The 26,813-nt window shown below is 43.0% G+C and overlaps 1 pseudogene; it reads right to left on the bottom strand.

Annotated features, from left to right (window-relative positions):
* Positions 1–19,742: 19,742 nt before the first annotated feature.
* LOC148443251 (5S ribosomal RNA) lies at positions 19,743–19,861 on the bottom strand (annotated as a pseudogene).
* Between the last annotated feature and the right edge of the window lie 6,952 nt (positions 19,862–26,813).

The following is a 26,813-nucleotide window of genomic DNA, read 5'->3' as shown; positions in this document are numbered from 1 at the left end:
CTCCCCAACATGCTGGTATTAAGAGAACCACAAGTACCAGCATGCGGGGCAATAAGGGTCCACTGGTAACTTTAGTTCACTAGTTCACCTGCAAAAGAAATATTAAAATAAAGACAAGACTCACAGACCAAGAAAGTAAAATTTTATTACAGCAAACATGCACACTCACATTCACGCATACTCACCTAGAATCTCTGTAGCGATTCACGTTCATGTCCAGTAGAATCCAAGGCACCGGTAAAAGAAAAATAAATACTCACCTGTTCCTAGTGTAGATTTTTTATTTTTTTATCTTCAATGTTAACTTTTTTTTACACACAGATACATGTATGGATCTCACAGATCTGTGCATCTTTCTGTGTAGCTCGGACCTGCTCATGCTAGACTTGCTGCCTGAAGCAAGTCTGTTTTCTCACAAGTTTTCAGGCAGTAATAGTGTGCGAGTTAAACACGCACTCTATTACATTGCACGACTGGTATGATCACAATGGCAGAACATCTGGTTGCGTGTTTTGCCATTGCAAGTTGCTGTGAGAAACAGCTCTATACTTGCACATTTTCCAAACTTGGACCCTATTACATTTACCCACAAATCTCCAAATTAATAGACTCATTCCAGACAGGCAATTTGTTAAAACATCATTGTGATCCTTATAAATGTGGACACAAGAATGTGATGCACTGTGGCTGTAGAAATAAAGACTAATCCAGGCTACACTGCTGTTAACTTTCCTGTCATATTCAAATCACCACCTGACTCAGAGGACCCAGGAACCTGAAGCAGTGGAACAACAGCAGCTTACTGAGGTACCACAATGCCTGCGCAGGCCTAGCTTCTTCTGTGGGTGGTTAAACCTCAATGCATTGTCTGTTGGTGAGGTCATACAGATGTACCACCTCACATGTTCCAACCTTATGGTGCTGTATGACCTTGTGAATACTCAGTTTGAGCCAGACACTGCACAGGCACATACTATATCAGGCCTGCACAAGCTGCTGTGTGCTCTGCATTTTTGCCACTGGCTTCTTTCAGTTAGTGTCTGGGAGAGTGCTAGGTATATCTCAGCCTACCTTTAGCAGGCACCTTGCACATGTTATGGCTGCACTGACCCCCCTTTTACTACATCTACGTTCCCATCCAGGAGTAACAGTGGCATACAGTTAATGTAGCATTCTATAGCCTTGCAGGCATGCCTAATGGAAGCTATAGATTGCACACACATTTTGCTGACTATCACCTTGGCCTACCGCACCATAATGCATATTCTATGAATGTTGTAACTGGCTATCCTGGTTCATGTCACGATGCCTACATTCTCAGTAATCCATCCCTCTCTGCAAAGTTTGAAGTAGGACAAATGCCAGAGACATAGTTGCTGGATAAGGGAGGTTTTTTGTATCTGTTAACTGAGCTGCTAATTGAACTTGTTAATATATGTTAATTGCTTTTCTGCCAGGTGATTTAAACTATGGTTGTAGCTCCTGGCTTCTGACATCACTGTCATATCTGCTTATTTCTGCTGAGCTTAAGTATAACAAGGCACATATAGCCATTGATCCATTATAGAACGCACTTTTGTGCTATTGAAAACTAGGTTCAGATGTATTGTTAAATCGGGAGCCATATTGTTATAATGTCCAGCCAAAGTATCCAATAATGTGCTCTGCTGCAGCCTTTTGCATAATCTGACATTAATCAATTTCTCCCTTCAGGTCATCAGGGAAGATACAAAGGAAAAAGATTTATATCTGCACATATCTATCTATCATTTAATTAAACCCCATATTTTATATCCTTGTAGTTATGTTTGGATTGGGTGTGCTGCCAGCAGACAAAAGGTAATAATTACCTGTGTTTACAAATGTACAAGAGAGAAAAATAATTTATTTCTCTCTTGTACCCTCCAGATTATGCAATAGACAGTGAGCAAGCTTCGAATGCCTCTGAGAGCACAGAAAGTGGAAGGCAGATTAGGGCTTCACATACAGTATTAACAACTATTTTAGGTAGTTTGGGACCCTTGGACTGAATGGAGGTGCAGATGAAACAAGGAAGTTAAATGTAACTCTTGTGCATGGATATAACAGGAGTGTAGGAACCACAGACTTGTGATATGCATGGATACTGAACTGGAACTGGAGTAAACAGACCAGGTCCACTGGGCAATACCTCACTTAGTGACCTGCAAAGGCCAGCAAGATCATGAATACACTCCAGAAACAAGAGTGAACTCCAGGACTCAGAACAATATAGTACTGAAAGATAAGACTCAGATTCCTAGCTCGAATTCTGAGTTACTGTATAGTCAGAATACAACTTGCGAAAGCTGCAACTCTGGTACAGCTCTGATGCAAGACCCGGAACTGGAACCAGTGAGGAACTCAGAAACTTAGAGTCAGAATAAGTCATACAGCTTACTGTACATCTGAGTGTACAGACTGTATACTGCACACTGAATGTTAGCCCTGGAACCAGCACCCTTCTCTGAACCAGTCTGAGACAATAGCACACAGAACAGGGAAAACAATCGAAGGTCATCACATTGTAGTATAACCCAATAACCTGGACAACCACCAAGCACAGAGTAAAACAGAACAGGTAACTTGCATGCACTGTCCCAGCGGTATTATGGAATGAAGATGGCAGCACGTTGGCTCAGCACTGAGGAGTAGTAACTTTGTATGTGTGGTGGAAGCTGCACGCTGATAGCTGGCAATACACAGCGACAGATGGAAGGCAGTATACTTGCTGGCTTAGACAAAGTGATTGGAACAGGTCTGTATGCAGCATGGGAGCTGCGGTGCTAACAGGTAACAGAACACAGTGACATATGGTAAAAAGTGAGAATACATGAAGTAATAGTCACAGTGAACATGATCACAGGATACAAGGAGTAAAACTGGAGCCTATAACTATCCTGGGAAGGAACATGTTGTTCAAGCAATGGGTTGCTCACAGGAACTGGTTTAAATAAGTGATAGTGAAGAGCCATTGGTCTAGCTGACCAGATGAGCACACAGCTGAGCTGCTCAGATGCATCAGGTGATTGAAATGGAATGTTTCTACTAGGAGTGAGCGGGTTCGGATTTCTGAAATCTGAACTCCCCCGAGCTGCCCCGATCCAAGTCAGGCTCGACTTTTCCCGCCTGACTCGGATCTGAAATCGAGGCAAAACGTCATCATCCCGTTTTCCGGGTCTCGCGGGTTTTGGATCCTATATAAGGTACTCGCGTCGGCACCATTTTCTCACTCGGCTGTGGACAGTGAAGAGGGAGGGTGGGAGTTAAGGCTGGCTGGGCTGTGTAGTGTAGTGTAGTGCTGAGTAGTGTTGTGCTGTGCTGTGCTGCGCTGTGCTGCTGTTGTCCATAGGGGCTGTGTCCCCTACTTCAAAGTCCATAGGGGCTGGCTGTGTTGTGCTGTGCTGCTGTTGTCCATAGGGGCTGTGTCCACTACTTCAAAGTCCATAGGGGCTGGCTGGACTGTGTTGTGCAGTCAGTTGTCCATAGGGGCTGTGTCCACTCCAAAGTCATGTGCAGTGTCCCAGTCCTAAAGGGGTGCTGTAGTGTTGTCCAGGGGGTGCTCTGTCCATCAGGGGTGCTCCCCCCAAGTGCTAAAAAAAATATATTTTTTCTGTGTTTGTGAATTGTGTGCGCAGTAGCCGCACGTGCATCAACAAAGTAGTGGCAAGCGTGCGCCTGTGTCATAAGTAAAGGGCCAGCTGGCTTGACCGTGAAAGGGTGCTGTAACCCCCAAAGTACACTACAAACCAAATAAAAAAATATTTTCTGTGTTTGTGAATTGTGTGCGCAGTAGCCGCACGTGCATCAACAAAGTAGTGCCAAACGTGCACCTGTGTCATAAGTAAAGGGCCGGCTGGCTAGACCGTTAAAGGGTGCTGTAACCCCCAAAGTACACTCCAAACCAAATAAAAAATATTTGCTGTGTTTGTGAATTGTGTGCGCAGTAGCCGCACGTGCATCAACAAAGTAGTGCCAAGCGTGCGCCTGTGTCATAAGTAAAGGGCCAGCTGGCTTGACCGTTAAAGGGTGCTGTAACCCCCAAAGTACACTCCAAACCAAATAAAAAAATATTTTCTGTGTTTGTGAATTGTGTGCGCAGTAGCCGCACGTGCATCAACAAAGTAGTGCCAAACGTGCGCCTGTGTCATAAGTAAAGGGCCGGCTGGCTTGACCGTTAAAGGGTGCTGTAACCCCCAAAGTACACTCCAAACCAAATAAAAAAATATTTTCTGTGTTTGTGAATTGTGTGCGCAGTAGCCGCACGTGCATCAACAAAGTAGTGCCAAACGTGCGCCTGAGTCATAAGTAAAGGGCCGGCTGGCTTGACCATTAAAGGGTGCTGTAACCCCCAAAGTACACTCCAAACCAAATAAAAAAATATTTTCTGTGTTTGTGAATTGTGTGCGCAGTAGCCGCACGTGCAACAACAAAGTAGTGCCAAGTGTGCGCCTGTGTCATAAGTAAAGGTCCGGCTGGCTTGACCGTTAAAGGGTGCTGTAACCCCCAAAGTACACTCCAAACAAAATAAAAAAATATTTTCTGTGTTTGTGAATTGTGTGCACTGTGGCTGCACGTGCATCAACAAGCCAAGCGTGCGCCTGTGTCCCATAAGTAAAGAGCCGGCTGGCTCATTTCTTTAAGGGTGGTGTAACCCACAAAGTGCACTACTCTCCAGCAAAAATAAAAAAATATTTTCTGTGTTTGTGTGCGCCTTAGCCGCACGTATATATCAATATAACATAAATGGAGGACCAAACTTTCTCCGATAAAAATAAAAAAGGGAAAGATCAAGAACCACTTCCTCCTATTGCTGTTGCTGCTTGGAGTTGTTCATCATCCCAGAGAGGAAGTAGGAACACCACTACTTTTACTAAACAATTGACCCTCCAACAGTCCCTAGCGATGAGGATGAAGTACGACAGCAGTCATCCTGAAGCAAAACGTATAACTGAGGCCTTGACTGCTATGTTGGTGTTAGACGTGCGTCCGGTATCCGCCATTAGTGCAGTGGGATTTAGACAATTGATGTAGGTAGTGTGTCCCCAGTTCCAAATCCCGTCTAGATTCCACCTGCATCCTCAAAGCAGCAGCGACAAGCGTGCGTCTGTCTGTTAAAGGGTGGTGTAACCCTCAAAGTGCGCTCCACAAACAATAAAAAAATTCTTCTTTTTTTTCTCTTTGTGAAATGTGTGGGCTGTTGCCGCCCCTGCATCCTTAAAGCAGCAGCGACAAGCGTGCGTCTGTCTGTTAAAGGGTGGTGTAACCCTCAAAGTGCTCTCCACAAACAATAAAAAAATTATTCTTTTTTTTCTGTCTTTGTGAATTGTGTGGGCTGTAGCCGCACTTGCTTCCTCAAAGCAGCAGCGACAAGCGTGCGTCTGTCTGTTAAAGGGTGGTGTAACCCTCAAAGTGCTCCAAAAAATAAAAAACTATTTTTTTTATGTGTTTGTGACTTGTTTGCGATGTAGCCGCACGTGCATCAACACAGTAGCAGCGCCAAGCGTGCGCCTGTGTCATAAGTCAAGGGCCGGTTTGGACATCTGGTCCGGACTGAAGGACGTGCCAACAATTTCTGACAAGTCTACTGTCACTGCATATGATACTGTCCTCAAAGCAGCAGCGACAAGCGTGCGTCTGTCTGTTAAAAGGTGGTGTAACCCTCAAATTGCGCTCCACAAACAATAAAAATATTCTCCTTTTATTTCTGTCTTTGTGAAATGTGTGGGCTGTAACCGCACCTGCATCCTTAAAGCAGCAGCGACAAGCGTGCGTCTGTCTGTTAAAGGGTGGTGTAACCCTCAAAGTGCGCTCCACAAACAATAAAAAAATTCTTCTTTTTTTTTCTGTCTTTGTGAAATGTGTGGGCTGTAGCCGCACCTGCATCCTCAAAGCAGCAGCGACAAGCGTGCGTCTGTCTGTTAAAGGATTACATCGGTGACAGCATCCAAGTAGGCATGTCAGACAGTCCGTACATGTACTGGCAGGAAAAAGAGGCAATTTGGAGGCCCCTGTACAAACTGGCTCTATTTTACCTGAGTTGCCCCCCTCCAGTGTGCACTCCGAAAGAGTGTTTAGTGCAGCCGGGAACCTTGTCAACAAAAGGCGTAGGAGGTTGCTTCCACAAAATGTGGAGAAGATGATGTTCATAAAAATGAATTATCAACTTTTCCAGGGAGACCAGCCTCCAGAACATACAGAGGGACCTGTGGTGGTGGATTCCAACGGGGACGAATTAATACTCTGTGAGGATGAGGATGTACACAACACTGAAGAGGGTGAGGAATCGGTGAATGAGGAGGATGAGGACGACATCTTGCCTCCGTAGAGCAAGTTTGTGCAGGGCCAGATTAATTGCCAGCTTGTTTTGTGGGGGCCCAAACGAACCAATAATGTCAGCCACAGTCGTATGGCAGACCCTGGCGCTGAAATGATTGGTTTGTTAAAGTGTGCATGTCCTGTTTATACAACATAAGGGTGGGTGGGAGGGCCCAAGGACAATTCCATCTTGCACCTCTTTTTTTTCTTTGCATTATGTACTGTTTGGGGCCTAGTTTTGGCATCTTGTCTGCCACTGCAGTGTCACTCCTAGATGGGCCACGTGTTTGTGCCGCCCACTCGTGTCGCTTAGCATAGTCATCCATCTACCTCGGTGCAACCTTTTGGACATAAAAACACTATTGTGAGGTGTGAGGTGTTCAGAATAAACTGGAAATGAATGGAAATTAAGGTTTTTGAGGTTAATAATAGCATAGGAGCAGAAAAATCAACACATTCTTTGATTTTAGCTGTTTTTATGCTTTTTTTAAAAAAAATACAGATCCAAAACACAAAACCCAGAACCCAAAACACCGAAGGGTGGTTTTGGCAAAACCAATCCAGATCCAAAACACGAAGAAAGATCCAGATCCAAAACCAAAACACAAAACACGAAAAGTGGCCGGAGCACACCCCCAGTTTCTACATAGGCCTGGATACAGCAATGAAGATGTGTTTGAGCTTGTCAATTCTCTCTTTATTTGAGGAATTGCAACTTATAGAAAAAATAAATACATAAAAACATATTATACACAAACATAATACACATAAACTGTAATATTCACAAACCATAATACACTCAATATAGGTTGCTGACATTTTTAGCTCAATTGTCTTAGCACAAATCATAACATCTTGGTATTCTACCCAATTCTTATAAGCAAAGAAATATGCAACTTAAGTCACAACATGACCTATAACTTAACATAATACAGAAAATAACTTCACAACCCACTTTGGCTCTTGCCAAGCTTCCTGGGTCTCTAATATGTGACCACCCTGAAACACTTCTAAACATAAAAGGCAAACATTCATTCCATTGTGACAGGATAACATTTAATCTATCCCACCACCAATCTACCTCTAATACCTAAATTAACCCACCACTAAACTATTCCTTAACAACTACCCACACTAAGGGCCTGATTCAGAGCTGGACGCTATTTGCTCTTGCTCGTTCATTAAAAAGGGGTGGCTATTCAAATGAACTGTTCGCACTTTGCGGTCTGTTCACGCCTCTATGTCTGAACGAGCGAGCAAAACTTGCGGACGTTTATTTGAAAAATACGCCCCCTGGCCGCTTGCATCATAAGTCATGTCAGCTATTTATTAGATTAATCGAGTACATCGATCAGCGTATGAACTGCTCGCTATTCTTGTGATTGGTTTTTCCTACCACTATATTGCGAGCAGTTTTGATTATAAAACAACCAGGTGACGTGGTCAATGACGCTGCTGTTTTAATTATGCATACCCATAAAACGCCCGTTTTGACCTTTAAGCACGCCTGCGTTCTTAATTCCACTCCCCGTTTTCAAGCACCTTCCCCTGTTCCCACCCACATATGCCTCATCCTGTCACTCAAAGTAGCAGGCATTCGCTATATAGCGAACAAACGTTTTTTGGCCGCACTGACTGGTTCGCGCATGCGTATTATAAACCGCGAACATCGCTCGGAACGAGCGTACTGTCGCTTTCGAGCGGCTCTGAATCAGGCCCTGAGGCCCTCATTCAGAGGCGGTCACAAGAAGCGATCGCTCTCTCTGAATGAGGGCGGCCACTTGATTTTTTAAGTGCGGCCTCCTGGTTGCTAGCTAAGCTGTGGGTTACCACCCACAGCTTTAGCGACCGATCACGGTGATGGTCGTGATGGTCAAGACCATCGCGACCATCGGGGCTTGCAACGAGACCCTAAGGTTAGGTCTCAGCAACCGCAAGCCCCAGGGAGCTTCCTGCTCAATCACTGCTGATGTCAGTGCGGCCACCCACAAAACGGCAGGTGTTCCGTCAGGAACGCCTCCGTTTGTGTAGCCACCCCCCACCCCACCTCTGCATGGGGCGATTTGTCGATCAACATTGACAGCCGCCCCTTTTGTAGTGAGCTCCCGAGCGAGTGAGTTCCTCTCTCGCTCCAGGGCTTGCGCACGCGCAGGGCCTTAACATCGACCCGGTTGCGATCGCTCAGCACTTGCGACTGGAGCTGAATGAGACCCCAACTCCTTTAACATAGAGAAAGTGAATGAAGCTGTTAGATACATGTAAACTATTCTAAGAAAACACTACAGAGGACAGTGAAAGGTAGAAAGCCACAGCATGAACAAGGGATAGTTTTCAACCACCCACTAAGGGGGATTCAGGTGTCTCCACCTCCTAAACCACCCAATAGCATCCACCCTCCCCTTATCCATCTCCATCAACCTCTTAACTTTGTGAAGAATGTTGCCCACCACCTTTGCACAGGGAAGGACTTTGTTTCTAAGAGGAACTAAACACAGTGCATTCCACGTGTAATACCTAACCGCTAACCTGACTAAGAAAATGGTTAAATCATATGTCCCATACCCTTTGAAGGCTCCATAAACCCACTCAAGGTAACTAAGCCACGAAAGGCACCGGATACATAAGGCTCTTGAAACCATCTTACACACCTTTATGTTGAAGGGACACTCAAGGAGGAGGTTGGTCCATGGTCTCCTACTCCCCTAGACACTCCTCACATGGGCAGCAACGATCATCGGCACTTCAACACTTGGGATTACCTGCACATAAAGTTTTCCTTGGAAGGAAAGCCAGGCAATGTCCCTGAACTTTAGAGGGACTCTCTGCAAATTGATCAGAGAAATCCCACCTGAGCGGACTCTGCCTGGGCAGTCCTTTAGTGACAGCGGAGCATAGAAATGAGAGAGCAAAATGCTTTTCCCCAACTCCCTTCTCAAGAAGGTTTTGATATAACCTGCTAACAGCTCCCAATGCCTTGTCAACTTAAAGCACAAGATGACGTAGATCAGAAGGTAGCCATTCCAGACTCTGAGGGTTTTTGCATGGCCATGAATTAATCACAGCTCAAGGAAAGGAAACACCCAGGCTTTAAATTCTTTACCCATTGAGGTGGAGTCTCTAAAAACAGACTCCCTAATTTGAGCTTTAAAAAAGTTATTGCAAAAAAAAACACAGGGTTAACCATTCCTAGTCCACCCTCTTCCTTTTGCCTCTAGGTTATACCTCTTTTAATGATGTTCATCCTATTCCCCTCAAGAGTAGGAAAATAAGGAGGTCATTCTGGTCCACAAAGATTGGCAAGAAACACACATAACTGACATATAAAAAGACTGGTATCAGGTAGATTTTACACAAGTGAACCAGAAAATTTCCATTTTCTCCATGCCTGCACCTTCCTGATGGCATCCTCTTATCTTTTCTCCTAATTTTGAGTAGCATAGTTTCCACAGCCAAATCTTATGCTTAAAATTTTGATTTCAGGACTGGCTTGGGGGAGGCTGTCTGGAAAGTTATACTCATCATCTCTCTACCCCATCCAGATAGCTTCACACCCATCTTTGTTCACTCTGGAGCACGAGGCCTTAGCGTATTCCAAGATAAGATGTTCCACATCACGTGTCTCTGTCATGGATGAAAGGACAACAGTGATGTCATCTGCATAGGCCACTACTCTCAATGGAGTTTCTGGGCCCAGCTGCACCCCTCCTACAGTGCCGCTATCAATCCTCCTTATGAAAGGATCAATTCCAAACACATACAGAAGGTGGCTCAGGGGGCATCCCTGACAGACACCAGAGTCAACCTTTAAAGCAGGGTTTACCCAACCATTAACAAGGGGAAGGCTCTCAGTCTGGTTGTAAAGAACTGGAAGTCAATCTACCACCCTCACTGGGATACCATATGATTCCAGCACAGCCCACAGGTACTTGTGGTTCACTCAGTCAAAAGCTTTGGACTGATCCAAGTAAGTACTTACCCCACTTTTCAGCACGGCATCATTCCATGGCCTCCCAGATGCCAAGGATAGCACTAAATGTGCTTTGACCTTCACGGTACAGTGTTGAGCTGTGGGAAGTACCAGCCAGAAGACTTCCATCAGCCGATTAAACAGTATTTTTGGCAGAACCTTTCTGTTTGTATTAAGAAGGGCGATGGAGTGTCAATTCTCAATACGAGATGGATCCTTACCTTTTATACAGTAATATGAGGGCAGAGGACCTCATGGAGGGAGGGGTCAAGATGTCTGAAAAACCATTATAAAATTCATATGTTAAACCATCTGGACTAGGTGTTTTCTTGACAGACAATCCATCTATGGCTCTCTTGACTTTCTCCACCATCACAACATCACCCATGGAGTCAAAGGAGGCATCAAGTTTTCCAAGCCCTGGTGTTTCTTTCAGAAATGTCTCCATCCTCTCTCTTATAAGCAGCTGCTCAGATAAAAAGTTGGAGTTAGAAGACCTAATGACTCCCAAGATACCCTTCCTATCCTCACAGAGATTTCCCAGTCATCATACAAGCCCCTGACCTCCCTCAAATCGACCAATCTTCTGCAATTCTGGTAGGGATCAGGCAAGTGGTATTTACCATAATATCTCTCCAGAATCAAAGAAGACAGACAACTGTAGTGATATTCTTTTAACTGAGCCTTCACCCGGGAGATTTCTTCATCATCTCCACACTCAGAGATCAAGAAATCCAATTTCTTTCTCAAGCTTTGATAGACGCACCTTTTTCTCAAGTTCCCCAGATTACCAGCCTCTAAAAAAGCTTCTTTTTGCATTCCTCCCATCACTCGCATTTACTCCAGCCAGCCTCCAGAAATGTCTCTTGCAGTTTAAAAAAGTCCCTAAAGGACTGACTAACCCTTTCCTTCTTCAGAAGCTCAGAAATCAAGTAGCAAAGGCCCGTCCTTTCTGAGGGGTTTCTGAGGCATTTGAAGTGACTCTCAGAAAAACATGATCAGAGAATTCTACATGATCGTAGAATTCTACTGAAGACTCCTAAATGAAAAACCTATCTATCCTAGATCTACGGGTGCCACTAAAGTATGTGAATCCCATGAGATCTGGATGATATCCAATGTGCACATCAACCAGACCTGCCTCTCTAATCATCCTAAATAAAAAATTAGCATCATAGCCCAGGGTTGTCTTTGTACCCCCCTGTCTTTGGGCCTAATGATGGTGTTAAAGTCACCACCAAAGACAATCTGCTGGGCTGATAAAAGAAATGGTTTGATCAACCCAAAAAGGAATGTTCTATCCCATTCCGATTGCAGTCCATAGATGTTAATTAGCCTAAGGTCATTCTGCCTTATGTCAATATCCAAAACCATGCATCTACCTACCTGTAATTCCATAACCCTGTGTATGGTTACCATATCGGTAATAAGCACTGCCACCCCACTGTATGGGATAACCTCATAACTCGACCAATGGACCTCTTCCAAATCACCCTCCACCACAATTTACCAACAACAACTTCAGCAGCCATGGCCTCACCCTGTGTGTTACCTGACCCTCCAACCCCACCACCTCCCTCGACCTCACACCCACCCTCCACACCAAACACCCTATCTGGGGGAGGGTCTGGTGGTTTTGGGGTTGCCAGACATGACGCAACTCCCCAAACATCATACATTTCTCCACAGGACAGTCACTGGAAAACGGTCTAAAGTCATCACATTTATGACATGTCCGCAGCTGTCCCGGGTAAAAGCACTGAAGGGGATACCTTCCAATATACTGTAGATCGCTGCTGTAATGTGCCTTACCTCTATCCCAATCTGGTGAAGGCACACAAAGACACAAAGGCCACGTATGCACCTTTTCACGCACCTTTTGTATAGTCGATGGGGGATAAAACTACACAATACCTTGACATCAAGAATAGGATATCTGCTACAGGCAAGGACTCATTCCTTACTAGCACCGTGACTTTTACTCTGTCCTATCTGATAATGGCATGGGACTTATATTTACAAAACGGTTCCTCCTTCTTCTTTGCCTCCCATTTTGTGCTAAAGTCTTGCAAGCCCCTGAAAGAGAGAAAACTGAGATCATAATCCGATGTACACACCAGATGTATGCATTCGTACAGATCAACATCTTTGAAACGCAGAGATAAGACCATCTCTAAATAAGTTTACTTATTTAGGGGCTCTCCCTCAATGTCCCATTTGAGTTGGACTACTGTATGTTCCTTCTCTTTGAAGGGTACCCCTCCACTACCACTCCCAACTAGTGGAACAGAAGGAGATTTATTTCCCACAGCACCAGCATATGAAAAGGGCCTGGTCTAATAGGGGGTTGATGCACAGGGATTGGGGGTTGCCAAATCACAACAGGGGGATCAACCACATTCCTCCTATTACCTTCCCCACTCTTCCCTCCCCTCCAGCCTTTGCCTGCCCAGTCTGATCAGCCAAGATTAAATCCACAGCAGCCATGAATCTTACAGGCACATTCAGTTCACCAAAAATTGTGTCCACAACAACATATTATCCTTTTTTCAGAACCGTCTTGTCCACTACTGGTAGGCCTTGCATCAAGACTGGGATTTTATTTGCTGCAGACACGTCTTCACTCTGGAACTTTAGTGCCTCACACTCCATCAACTCAAGCTCCTGTACCATCAGTGCGTACTGGGTATGGTCCCCAATAATCATCTCAGAGATGCAGACTGAACCTGCCCCTGCCGACTGCACAGGGTTACTTACCTCTGCACTTCTCTCTCTGGCCAGCACCAGTTTCCCAATCTGTGTCCGCGGCTCTGGTCTTGCTTTAGACAGACAAAGAGGAAAGATCGCCTTGGTCACCATGGAAACAGCATCAGCCATCTCCATAGTGCCCTCCACGCCACCAATTTTGTCATCTGCAATAACCATTACCTGAGGGAGCTCCAACTCCCTCTGATGTTCCCCATGGAATGCCTCCTCAGCCATGCCCAACTCCAAACCAAATTCCGAGCCTGACACCATGACTTCTTTAAGAGATGCCGCATGACCACCACTCCCATCTTAGTCTCATGGGCCACACCATGAGACACAACCAATTTCCAGTCCTCTTTAATTCTGTGAGGACTTTACCTGGTGAGTTCCTGGCATGCTCCGCCTCCACCGCCACTTTGGGACCGTGACCAGCATGTTCAAACACACCAGCCACTATCTTCTGGCCGGGTTCCTTATTAGCCAGCCCTTCAGCATTCATAGCGTCAACCTCTCCCAGTGCCATTTTAAGAGGATCAGCGGCCTTCACCTCTGTGTCTTCTGGAATCAAAATCCCGGCCTCCTGACCACCATCCACGGCTGAACCAGGCTCCACTGGACCCGCCACCAAACTTTGCAAATAAGAAATTATTTCTTTGTATTTTTGTAGCCTGGTAGCCAATACTAGTAACTCCTCTATAATAATAGCACTCTCCCAGCTCTTGCAAGCCTGACACTTCTTTCTCCTTATAGCTATCTATGCTTGCACCCTCCTCACCTACTTTTTGAGGCCATCCATATCTATGGCCAGAAACTCATCCTCCTTCCTACGGGTTCCATAGTCTCCCGATTCTTCCAAGCTAATGAATAGCTCCTATGCATTGGTACAAGTTATCCCATCCTCACATAAAGTTATCCCATCCTCACATAAAGCCAGGTGGAGTTGCCTCCATACTCCCCTGAGTTGTTTCACTCATTCTCTCACAGTTTGAAAGCCATGCTTCAATTCAGGCCCTGTTGCTACACAGGGCCTTCATCCACCCGGCTGACCAGTAGTATAGGCCGCCGGCCTCCTCCTCCACTCCGGGTCTGGGACAGCGCACTTTCCCTTGGATCAGGGCCTTACCTCCAGCTCAAGGCCCCAGGGTCTCCATTGTCCTCACCCGGGGAGGGTTCCATCCTCCCTGGGGAAGGTTTGCAGGAAACTATGCTGCCTCACACAACAACCAGGGACCAGGGAGCTTCTGGTCTGAGACATGTTGTGTGTTGTCGGAAATGCTAAGACCCAGATTTGTGATAAGGTGTAAGTATATTTGCATAATGTTTGTGTGTCACTTGTAACATAACCATCCATTGTATAGTTAAGGGTAGATGTATGATAGAGTGTAAAGAGGTTTCAACTGTGAAATTCTTAAAACTTCCATTATCTGTATGTTTTTAAATAAACCAAAGTTATAATATATTTGCCTACAGCTGTCACTTACATGTTTCAACACAACACAACAAAACTAATATTTAAATGATTTACACATCTTCATAAATCAATACTTGTTAGCATTTACAATGTAACAATGAAGATATCAATAATTTGACCATTGGTTATTGCCAACAATTTAGCTGTATAAAGCAACAAATAATCTTGTTTATTTATAAAATTCTTCAGAATGCAATGTAACACAATAAAATGGTTGGTAAGTATATTTCCACCACTCAAAAATAAAGTACTAACATGTATTACAGTAACTTTTTCGTTTAGGATATTTTGCAGGCAGTGGAGGATCTGCATTCCTGCATGTTATTCCAACATGGGTTCGTAGCCCATAACTTGGTGGTATAGATGGGCCTAAACTGCTAATTGAACTTACTCCTGACCGTCTAGTAAGCATTGTAATATTTGTGTTCTGATTGTGGAAATATCACGATTATGCTCCAAAATAGCATTTGTGAGTGACTGTTGAATTTTATTAATATTCTTGGTCATTGCTTGTTGGGTTGAGAGGAAGCCACTGACTAGAGCCTGATGTTGTCAAATGTTTTCAGCACTATGTGTATCAATGGATGTAGCCATATTGTTTAATGCACTAGTAACCTGTCTATCTGTGTGTGCATAAATTCCAGTCAAAAGCATAAATGGCTTGTAGAAAATCTGAACCACTGTTTCTTTCAGGTGATGGTGCTGTTTGTTCGATTTCTGCAGGTTTGGGAACATATTCTTGCGGTGTGGGTGAAATTGCCCTTAATTAAAAATTTCTTCCTCAACATTTTCTGGCCATGCCTGGGGCATGGGACAGTCATCCAACATTGAAATCAAAATCCGCATAGAAAAAGTTCAGGTAATAAATGTAATTAATGATTTTTGTTGATTAATTTCTTTTTTATTCTTTTTTTTCAAAACACAAATGTTTTTACCACCTCAAAAAACTGATTATACCAAGTTGTGTTTTCAGAAAGCTTAAAAGAACCACATAAATCATAAGCCACATCATCACTTTTTTTTATTCAAAAATATGCTTCTTTGATGTTTGTATGAATTTTCTAGGATACATGTCCCTTCCCAGAATCCAGTCCAACAGCTGGAGATTATGCCAAATGTGGCAGTGTGAAGAGAATATCATCAGTGTGAACATTTTGGGTTGCCATGTCACCAGAGCGCTGTGGCATCATGGCACCAGATGGACCTATGTTATGTGGTTGAAAAAAATTATGTTAGAATTTTTGGTTTGGAACCACCAATATTACATATATTTATTACTTTGTAATCCAACAAATGGTGTGCACTAAATAAAGAAAAAACTTGTTTCAAACAGTTTCAAATGATTCCTTAGTTGGTAGCATTGGAGGATAAATCCACAAGCTCTAATTATGTTTTTGCACTGAAATTTATAGTGTGTGTAATTACACAGTATTTTGCAAATAATTGCTTTTACAAATGGAAGTAGCTGCGGAAAATGGCAGTGTAATTTTAAATTTGGCTCAGTATACAACAAATGATTTCTTTAATTACCAGCACATTCTTGATGAAGTTTTGTGCCTTGGGTAGCTGCAGCTTCTTGGTTGCAAACAAACAGTTACATTTACTTACTAGTACTTATGGTGTCTGTTAACTTGTATTGTGTATTTTCACAAAACATGACTACTAAAATGTACGCTACAAGTACATATGTACCCAAAAAAAACGTGTGTCACATATGTTTGTTTTCGAGTATGGAGGGAGTTTTCAAATTACTCACCAGGCACAGGCCGAAGTGGTGGTGCATGTACATTGATCCTGGCCACCAGTTCCATTGGCATTATAGCTGTTAATTGTTCCTCATATTCGTTGTATTGTATGTCCTCAGATATCCCACCCCCAGTGGTACCATTTTTGCTTTCACCAGTTAACATATATCAGAGAAGCGCTTTAGGCACCGTAGTTTTGTTTGCTTGATATTGCCTAGCCAATTGACGCCATCTACAGTCGCTTGCCACATGGCACACTTATATGTGCCTGATGTATGCTTTGCCGGCCTCCCAAATAATTCAGCATAATTAGATAGCAAAGATTTGACTAAGGCACAATTTTCAGAAAAACTAAAGCGGATATTCCGGCCAGATTTAGTTTTTCCAGGTTCAGTTTCAACAATAAACTCCAACTCCTGGCCCCCGGCATCCTCTGGAACACTTTTACCAAATGCAACTTCACTCTCCTCTACAGAAGGCCCTTTCTCAACCTCCACATTCTCCTCCACCACCCTTTCTTTTCACCTTCTACTACCAACCTCCTTTGCAATGTATAGTGAAACAAGACTTGCACAGTTATTATTACACTGTTAATTGCAAAGCCCTCTCTCTGCTGTAAATAATGTGAATCACCCAGAAAACTCCCTTTAAGTTTCAGATTGAAAGGGGGTGTGCCAGGGTATTTACTAATTGCTATTTCCCTTTTATGTGGCTTGTGGTCTATATTGACCAATATTAATCATTGAGGAAGTGTAAAATTAGATTTTGTGTTCATTTTTAAGTTTGATTTTGAGTTCTACAGTCAAAACTGAACAAGAAATGACTAGTTCAAATCGATCAATTTCTAATCCAGTTTTAAAATCAAACTAAAAAAATTGGATTTGATTCAATTTCATTTGATTTTAAATTAACTTAAATTTGAATGTAAAACCAACATTTAATAAATATAACCCCTAATTTGATGTTATGTACTGCCAGCTTCTAATTGCTTATTGCTGTATGCATGATGTCTGTCGCTGGGTTTAATAACTTAAAAATATGTAATAGGGTGAGGATTAGCCTAAAACACTTACCCTGATTAACTTTTACTTCCCAATAATTCTAGTGCCTCCACCCAAGACATAAACTCTTCACTAATTTCCTTAAGTGGACTTGGAGACTCCCCAACAAATTAATGTCTGTTATGTATAAACCGTTTAGTTTTATATAGTACAGATAGGATGCAGCCTAACTTTAACCCTCCCCTCCCACCCTCCACCTAGTGCCTAGAACTAACCCCTATCCCTAAACCTAACCATAACTTTAACCCTAATACTCACTGTTGAATTCTGGAGCCGGGTTTCAGACTGCTGTCGAGATTCCGATGCTTGGATCCCGACTGTCTGCATCCTGAAAACAGTCCTCCATCTGAGGTTGCCCAGTCTCTTGTTGGAAATAATCAATACCAAGGATATGAAATCACTTTATTGTACAGGGTATATTTCTCAGTTGAGCTCCAAATTTTCAAAAAAAACATTATCAAATTATTTTCACACTATACAGCAATTGTTAAAACATACTAATACATATGGCTGTAATTTCATGTAAACTCTCAAGGATATTTGTCCAAAGTAACAGTTAACTACCACTAAAACTCCATCCAAATTACATTTAACTAGATTGAAGTTGTACTTGTTTGAGCACTTATTATAACCTTAAAATAAATGCTATGTCATAAAATATCTATACTTATATTTACCAATGTCCGTATTCAGAGTTCTATGTCATTAAAAGATTAACTAGCAGCTGCTGAGGAGGGTTACCAATAATATTTCAATAGTTCTGATCCTCAATTAGTATCGCGTTAGAATAAATTACAGTAGCTCCTCTTCCTCAGCACAGTACTAACTGCATTTAGTGTTATGAAATATAAGTTCAGGGCACAATACATCTGTGGAGTAAAGCTCAGAGTCTATCCTCTCAAAAGGGCTTTCAGTAACAGACTTAAGCTGCCCATCCACTAGACGAGCTGAAAACGACTGCACGATTATGACATTGTAATCATGCAGTCGTTTGTCAGTGTGTGATAAGCCTGCACTGAACAAGCAGTCGTTCAGTGCAGGCTCATCAGTCATCTGCAAACATGCTCAACCTGAGTTATCGTCAGGTTGACCAGCTTGTTTGCAAGGTGATAGCTGTCTTTTAACGACCAGCGGGAGTGCGCATCGCTGGTCATTTTAAACATTTTAGTGAACGATCTTCAAACGATTAATCAACAATTGAACAATAACGCCATCGTTATCGTTCAATTTAATCACCTAGTGGATAAGCAGCATAAGGGATTAAGTTATCCTTTGTTAATTAAGTGTAGCTGGCTGTAATGTAATGTCATGTGACTGTGTGGAGCCCTGTGTCAAGAGGTTTATTACAGACCAGTTTTATGCCACTGCTTCTCTATTCAGCACATGAGATTCAGACAGCTCTTCAGTCCCTCTGCTTCTCTTCAGTGACAAACTCTACTGGATCTGCCTCCCTTCACTGGCAGCCTACAATTACTTCACTCCCAAATACCCACACAGCCCGGCAGTTTCCAGACATCTGTGCTGCTTCAGACCTCTCCTCTCAGGTGCACTGCTGGACAAGCCTCTTGTCCCCCAGTTATATATCTTCTCACTGTATCCTCAAGGCTTTTTCTACCTAACTCAATAGCCCCTCTAACATGATGGGCCTGCAGGCTTCTAGAATTTACTAGATGCTCTCCTTAATACTAATTACAGCCTTACACTGTAGACTTTTAGACCGTTAGCATTGATTTCTATTAAATAAACAATACATTAAAATACACATACAGATGTGTCCACATACATCTAGCCTCCTTGCGTGTTAAACAGCCCAGTCTAGACTATGACGTGGCGTGACTCGGTAGTGCTGAGCAGCCTTTTGTGTGACTTTTTCCCCTTCAAATGCGTCTTATTCGCACAGCAATGCTGCTGATTCAAATTATATGCAGCATGCCTCATCACTCATGCACTCATGACCTCACTCATACAGTAGACAACCACCCAAAGCAGGGATAAGAAAAAATTATAACACAGAAGAAAAAAACAGAAGGGCTTGTTGCTGGGGCACTCTTTAGATCAATATTTTACATACAGGATAAACATAAAATATAACGTTTAATAATAACACTTACAAAGGCCACCTCGCTCCACAAGATCATTTGCAAAAAGTTTAAATTAATTATATAAATCTATATGAAATGTAGCAAAAATATTCAAAATAGGGGTAATCGATCTCCTACAATAATATAGTAGAAGTCTGAATATCGTATTAATAAAGTAAAATAATTGAGTAGGAAGATAGTTACCCTAGTAACCCTGATAGTGTAATAGAAACCCAAATAGTTGATTAACAAACAAATAGATATGTGGAAACAGTAATATAAAATTACTTTGCTGTGTTACCACTCTGTCCCAATCTATCTCCTATATACTTCAATCTACAGCACCTGGTATTCCCAGGTGGTCTCCCATCCAAGTACTAACCAGGCCCAATGCTGCATAGCTTCCAAGAACAGACAAGATTGGGCATAACCAGTATGTCATAGCTGTAGGTGTGTCACCAATCGGGTGAGTATGAATGCCCGGGTACACACATGCAATGGTGTTTGTAAGACTATCTCATGTTAATTGTTCCACAGGTAGGTCATCGCATATATGCACCAGTCAAAAATATTGCATATGTATTGTCTGGTATTTGTGCAATTCTAAATTCTTATAATGTATTTGCAAATTCAATATTATACATATTCAGACATGAACGGTATCATTTTCATAAGAACATGTCTGAAAATGATACCATTCATGTCTGAATATGTATAATAATAAGCTTGGAATACATTACAAGAATTTATAATTGCACAAATACCAGACTATACATATGCAATATATGTGATGACCTACCTGTGGAACAATTAAAGTACGCTTATACAATATTTTCTTTGAATTATGTGTTATTTAACAAAGCAGACTCCTCATACACACATACATACATACATAAATGTTAATTTCCCCCGGTCAGTACTTCAGACGTACAGTATGTTGTACATCGATTTGACCTCCAACCACCTATAATCAGTGGCATCTAATTTAATCCCATGGTGTGTAGATAAATTAGGGGATTATTATCGGTGTGGACATTAAATGACACACTATAGAGGTCATCATGCAGCTTGTCCACCAGTGCCTAATTCAATGCCTGGAATTCCAGCTTGTGGGCAGAATAATTCCTTTTACTAGGGGTCAACCCGTGACTTAAATAAGATACTAGTCACAGATAGAGCCATGTTTTTGATAATGTATTTTTGAAGGTTCTATGGTGATACCTTCACAGCCTTTTGAAAAAAAAAATTTCAGTAATTTGACTCCATAGTTCATTAACATATCTAGTACCTTCAGAAGACTCACATTATGCTCCTCAAGGGTTTATATAATTGATATATTCTACCACTTCCCGGAGATTTATATCCACCATTGTCTTCTACATGCTTCCCTGAAAGGTGGCAGGAACACCATTAATCCCCATACTGTATGAATGCAGTGTTTTGGACATCATCAGAATTTTGTATAAACCACTCCTAAGGAAACCATTGGCTAAAAACAATCCAAAGCCTCATCCACCTTTGGGACCATATATTGGTCTGGGATTGTTCTTTGGTTTAGAATACAGTAATCTATGCACTTGTGTATCTCACTGGTTTTGTTTTTTCTATTTTTCATTGCAATCACTAAATTACATGGTCTGCCATTTTAGTCTGCATCTTAAACATGTCATCTGAATCATTGAGTAAAAACTGGAGTAGAGTTTTAATACCATCTCTCATCTCTTTACAGGTACATTAATTCCATTTTCCATACCTGATGCTGTTCATTGCAAGAATAGTCTGAAATGAAAGTTTGTTTTGCAAATGTGAAGCTGCAACTTCCCCCACCGTTAATTAGCTTGTTGAAACAACTGCTCGAATACTGCCTCCCCTTGTACCAGCTGATTCAGGATATTGTACAAAATCCTTCACACACAGGCTTGGCCTGCCATCCTATCCTGCATCTTAAGCATGTCAACTGAAGCATGTAGTTAAAACCAGAGTTTGAACTAGATTTCAACTTTGGCCGAGTTACAAACCTCAAATTAAAGAATTTCTCAAACACCGTAGCTTGGGAATGCATCCTCCTTACAGCTGCCATGAGACTGAGTTTGGGGGCAGTCTCATGCTGCAGCCCAATCACACTCAAGAAACTGATGGATGCAACAAGACCGCACAATTGAGCAGAGGAGGCATTTGTTGCAGGCTTAGTTGCGTGGCTTGTTGCTGTTTACTCCAATAGTTTTAATTTCTGAATGCTGCCACCATTGTGTTAATACTGCCATTTTATACAGCTTCCATTTATTTTTTCTTTATTTTCTCTGCCTGGATATTATACTTCCACTAATTGTACACCCTGCCAGATGTAACCTACGCAGTGTGCCCCAGATGGCTGCCTTGGATGGTTATTTCATGGGCAGGATGAATAACACATGGTTCTAATCATTCAGTACCTATCTTATTACATATGTTTCAGTCACCTGTATTGGCCACAGTTTCTTGCATGGCTTATCCCACACATTGTAACCTTTGTAGTTTGCTCAAGATGGCTGCCTCAACTGGTAAGCCCATGGGTGGGATGAAAAAGATTTGGAACTGATGGTTATGTAAGGGCTCTGCTTCTACCTTTAGTACACTGCAACTTACCCATTTTGTGTCTTCTCTTCTAGGCATTGCTTATTTCACCCAGGGTAATCTATGTAGCACAGCCAAAATGGCTGCCTTACCAGGTACCTTTCATGGATGACTTATTTAACCTGTGGAATTTATAACCCAAACTGACTGCACCAACCTTGAATTGTGTCTGTTCACTATGTTCATTGTTTTTCGGTATATTTTCTTCTTGCTGTAATACTAAAACAATGTGTCTTGCTAGGATGTAGTTATTATCCCAGCTGTCAGGATGCCGGCACTCAGAATGCCAGTGCTGGAATGCCGACACCAGTCAGAATCGCGGCGCAAGCAACCCCACTACTGGCATCCCGACAGTAAGAATTGAGGTTAGGAGTTAGGCACTAGGGGGAGGGTTAGGATTAGGATGTTGGGGGGTAGGTTTAGGTTGCGGGGGGAGGGTTAGAATTAGGCTACGGGGAATGGTTTGGCTGCAGGGAGGGTTAGAGGTAGGGTAAGGGTAGTATACTTACCTCCTTCTGTCGGGATTGTGACCCAGTCAGGATGCCGACATTGTAATTTTGAACGCTGGGATTCTACGCGCCGGCATTCCATACCCAACCTGTTATGCTTTTGATGCATGTAAATTGACTTTGAGACCTGCTGGAGAAAAGCACTATATAAATAAAATTATTATTATTATTAGAAGTATAGGGGCTTGTGGATTCAATATTCACTTGATTATCCAACAATTTTCTCCAATGTTGTCTAACTTCACCAGGATCAGCTGGTGCTAATTTACAAGACTTTTTGCTGAAATAATTGACATCTGTTAACCTTATACAGTATGATGGTCAACATCTTTAGCTAGCCCTACTGTAAGATCCATTCATGTTGCAAGAAGGCTGATTTCTGCAATGCTACATCTTTAACTAGTTGGTCCTTGCTTGGAGATATCACTTCCCTGAAAGCAGACATCAAAATCATCAGGAGACCACACAACTGTTTTAGGTCTGTTTTTCCTCTTTTATTTGATGGTATAGCATCAAACAATGTGAGTGAATGTCCAAAGTTAGAGATAAATTGCTCCACCTGTTTCTTTGCACATACAAGCCAAAGTTCTGAATATATTTACATTTGTTCCTATGATTATATATCTCTGTTGTGTATGTTGTATATATGATGTACTCCTTTATCCTCTGATTCTAGACAAATTAGGGCCATTATGGTTATTTCTGAAATTTCACCAGCCATTTCAGGGGAAATATGAGGGTTATTGTTATGTGCCCCAAATATGGGAAGCACAATGTGTTGAAGCCTAAAGTAAGTATGGACATGTTTTGCAGTGCTCCCAAGACTTCCAGTGATCTGCATCTCCAAGTGTTTCCCTGGTAGCTCCATAGGGAGAATAGACCCGCCTGGGGTTGACGAGGTTGGATAACCAGCGACTCTTAGGCCTTGCCTAAGGGCAGACACATCCAGGCATGGAGTGACAGCAGAGGACTTGTGGCCTGATTCAACAAGGATGCACAGGAGAGAACCCACGCACTTGACCGATGTTTCAGCTCTGCACATACATATGCATCGCAGTGCGCGTGCGCGAATTAGCTATTGTGATGGGTACTGCATGTGCAGAGGCAACACAGATCCATAGAAAAGTGATTAACAGGAAGTGCCATTTTGTGGGGGTAGACAGGCAAACACAGGCATGCCTGTGCATTTGAAAGACTTTTTAGGGTCATGCATAATTAAGCCCTTGCGGTGACAGTCGTAGCTCTAGGTCTAGTTGCATGCAGGAAGTGGCACACATCCTGCATGGAGTCAGGTCAACCACTAATATGCTAATGTGTTCAATGGTTCTCGATGTTACCGATGTTTCCGCTGTTTTGCATGATATAACAGAACACACATTAAGGGAAGTGGGAGGTATTGTGTTTTGCTAGGTGTCTGCTTATTCTGTGTGTGTATGCATTTATTAGCTTATACTCACAGCGGACTGGTGCGTGCATCTGCATCAATGCGTTCCTTGCTGAATCAGGGCCTTGGTCCCATTAGGGGTCTGATCTGCAGAAAGAGTAGGAGAGGAAATGGAGACTGAAGCCAGCCTGGTAGCTGCAGATGAGGAAGCCCCTGTGGAGCAACAGGGGCTTTCAGCAGGAGAGGTTTCCCTAGAATAGTCTGCAGGTCCTCCCCTGGGTGAGGTAATCCATGGTCGTTAGAGTGCATTCTGCTATCCTGCAGTGTTGTGGTGTGTTGGGAAGCATGGAGAATACACAGCTTGTTTGTGCTGACAACAGTTGTTCTGAGAGTACAAGTGACGCTAGTGATCAAGATAAGCAAGAACCTAGTATGATACAGTTAGTGGTTGAAATAAAAAAAACTGCAAGTCATGTATTGTGACAACAAGGAGAAAGAGAAATACAGCCTAAAACTGGGAGAAGTCACTAATAAATGAGGAGTTCATTAAAATGGGGAAGGATCTGCTAGCAAAAGAGTAAAAATTGGAGCAAATGGAGCTAGCATTGGTAGAAAAACATAATGCTTAGGTTCTACCAGAGGATTTGTGTTCTTTAAATCCTAATGAGCCAGTGGAAGTATGAAAGGTGGAGAAGGGCAGCCATCCACTGTATGTGGCCATTTAAATACAGGAAGTAAAGGCAGTTCTCCAAAATGTGGCAAACCTGTCTGATGATGATGGTATCAGAAGAGTTGTTGGTTAGGTAATTGCCATGCAGGAGGGACAGGAGGCTCTCCAGGACATGGCAAACCTGTCAGGTGGTGATGATATGTGGAGTGCTGCTGATCTGGTGGTTGTGGAGAAAGTGGTGACTGCTATTCCTGCAATGCCTTCTCATGGATCTGTCCCATGTGTAAAATGATAAGTGGGCTGGAGCAAGCCTGAGAGTTTTCAGCCACTTCTGCTGCTGCAGAGGTTGACAGTGGAAAAGGGTGTGGAGGCTAGGTTGATCCCCAATAGGCCAGCCGAAGCTAGGAGTAAATCAGCATTGCTTTGGATATCTGGAGCTGGTGATGCAATTCAAGGCTTGGAGTCAGTGTTGCTTTTGGTTTTCATGGGAACCCAGTCTCCTAGACAACCAGAGAAGCTGGCGCAGGGTCTGCAAGTTCTGGAGAGAGAATAGTTGTTGGAGAGAAAGTGATTGTGGAAACTATTTTTGGACAAATGGAATTGCTGTTGAGAGCACTTACTTAAGTGAAAAGAAGACACAGACTGTAATGATTGCGAGTGAAAGTATTAATAATGATGAAACAAGAATGTGTAATGTACAGTAAATTTGCAATGATCTGCAAGTGATTCTGAAAATGCAGTAGCTCGGAAAGGGGTTAAACCTTTGCTTGCTCCTAAGTCAGGGGTTATGTCATATGCCCAGGCAAAAGCAGTGGATACAAGTAGGGGGAAGCCAAGTGGGGAAAAGAGGGAATGTTGTTCAGGTAAAGTGGTCTGCATCTGGGTATCTTATTATGGTCTCCAGGCATTGTGGAACAGTTGGCAGAAAAATAAGGAAAAGCATCATTATCATTGCTATAAGGTGTTTGTAGAGATAAAACAGGATAGGATCAAAATTACACTTTTGGTAGGAAACAAATCCTTACCTTAACTTTCTAGTTGTTGAGACATTGCGATAAACGTTGTAACCTAGAAAAGATAGACTTTGGCCGAGACAATGGGCCTCATTCAGAGGCGGTCGTAGGATGCAAGCGGTCATTCTGAAACAGGGCGGCCGCTTGCATCCTGAATGGCCGCCTCCATGACGGTCGTTAGGCTGTGGGTTAACACCCACAGCTCTAACGACCGACAAGGGTGATGGTCGCGATGGTCAAGACCATCGCGACCATCGGGGCTTGCGACGAGACCCTAAGGTAGGGTCTCGTCAACCTTAAGCCCCAGGGAGCTTCCTGCTCTGATCGAGCAGGAAGCTCCCCACTGACATCACTGATGATGTCAGTGGGGCCACCCCCAAACGGCAAGCGTTCCTACTGGAACGCCTCTGTTTGGCCAGGCACGCCCCCGGCCCGCCCAGAAAATGGGGCGAGCTGTCACTCAACATCGACAGCTCGCCCCATCTACGACGAGACCCCTAACGAAGGATCACCCATCGTTAGCCGGGTCTCACGCATGCGCATGACGGAGACGGCTCCGTCGTGCGCATGCGCTGTGGGGCAACATCGAGTCGGTCGTGAGCACTCAGCGCTCACGACCGACTCTGAATGAGCTCCAATGTTTTTACCCAGATCAACCCAGCATGTGTCCCAAATGTGGGGATTTTTGCAACCTTGACAGGAATTGTATGGTGCAGAAATGTACACTCTACGGAAATGAATGGTCATTTATAAAAGGAATGCAACAAAATTACATGTAACCATTGCGAGCTGGAGGGACACCCTTACATTCATTGTCCCTAAGCTTCCAGCAATAGGGATTTTGAGGAGGAACCTGTTGAGGTGGTCATTAGTTCAGCCAAATGTTGTGAAGAATCTAATCTAGTACCAGCCTCTTCTTTATAAGATAGTATGGCCCAGAAAATGTAAAGAGGTTAGGGAGAAAACATCTTTTCAGAGGTTTCTGGAATGAAATAAGATAAAAAGAAAGGTAGCAGACTCAGGATTAGTGTTTTCCAGCAGATTTAATGTCCGCACATGTAAGGAAGAAAAGAAGGGTGAGATAATCTCAATTGGAGGTGAATTATATTTTAGACCAAATGTAAGGAGGAGGGAAAAAAAAGTCTGAAGTCGTTTCAGTAGGAAAAACGCAAACAAGGAAAAAAACTATAACAGCGCTGCATTCAGAACCTTCTC

This window comes from Taudactylus pleione, unplaced genomic scaffold, assembly GCF_031769625.1.
Source record: "Taudactylus pleione unplaced genomic scaffold, aTauple2 ptg001314l, whole genome shotgun sequence".
Taxonomy (NCBI): Eukaryota; Metazoa; Chordata; class Amphibia; order Anura; family Myobatrachidae; genus Taudactylus; species Taudactylus pleione.
The sequence above is the reverse complement of the archived record's forward strand: the minus strand, read 5'-3'. Positions and strand labels throughout refer to the sequence as shown.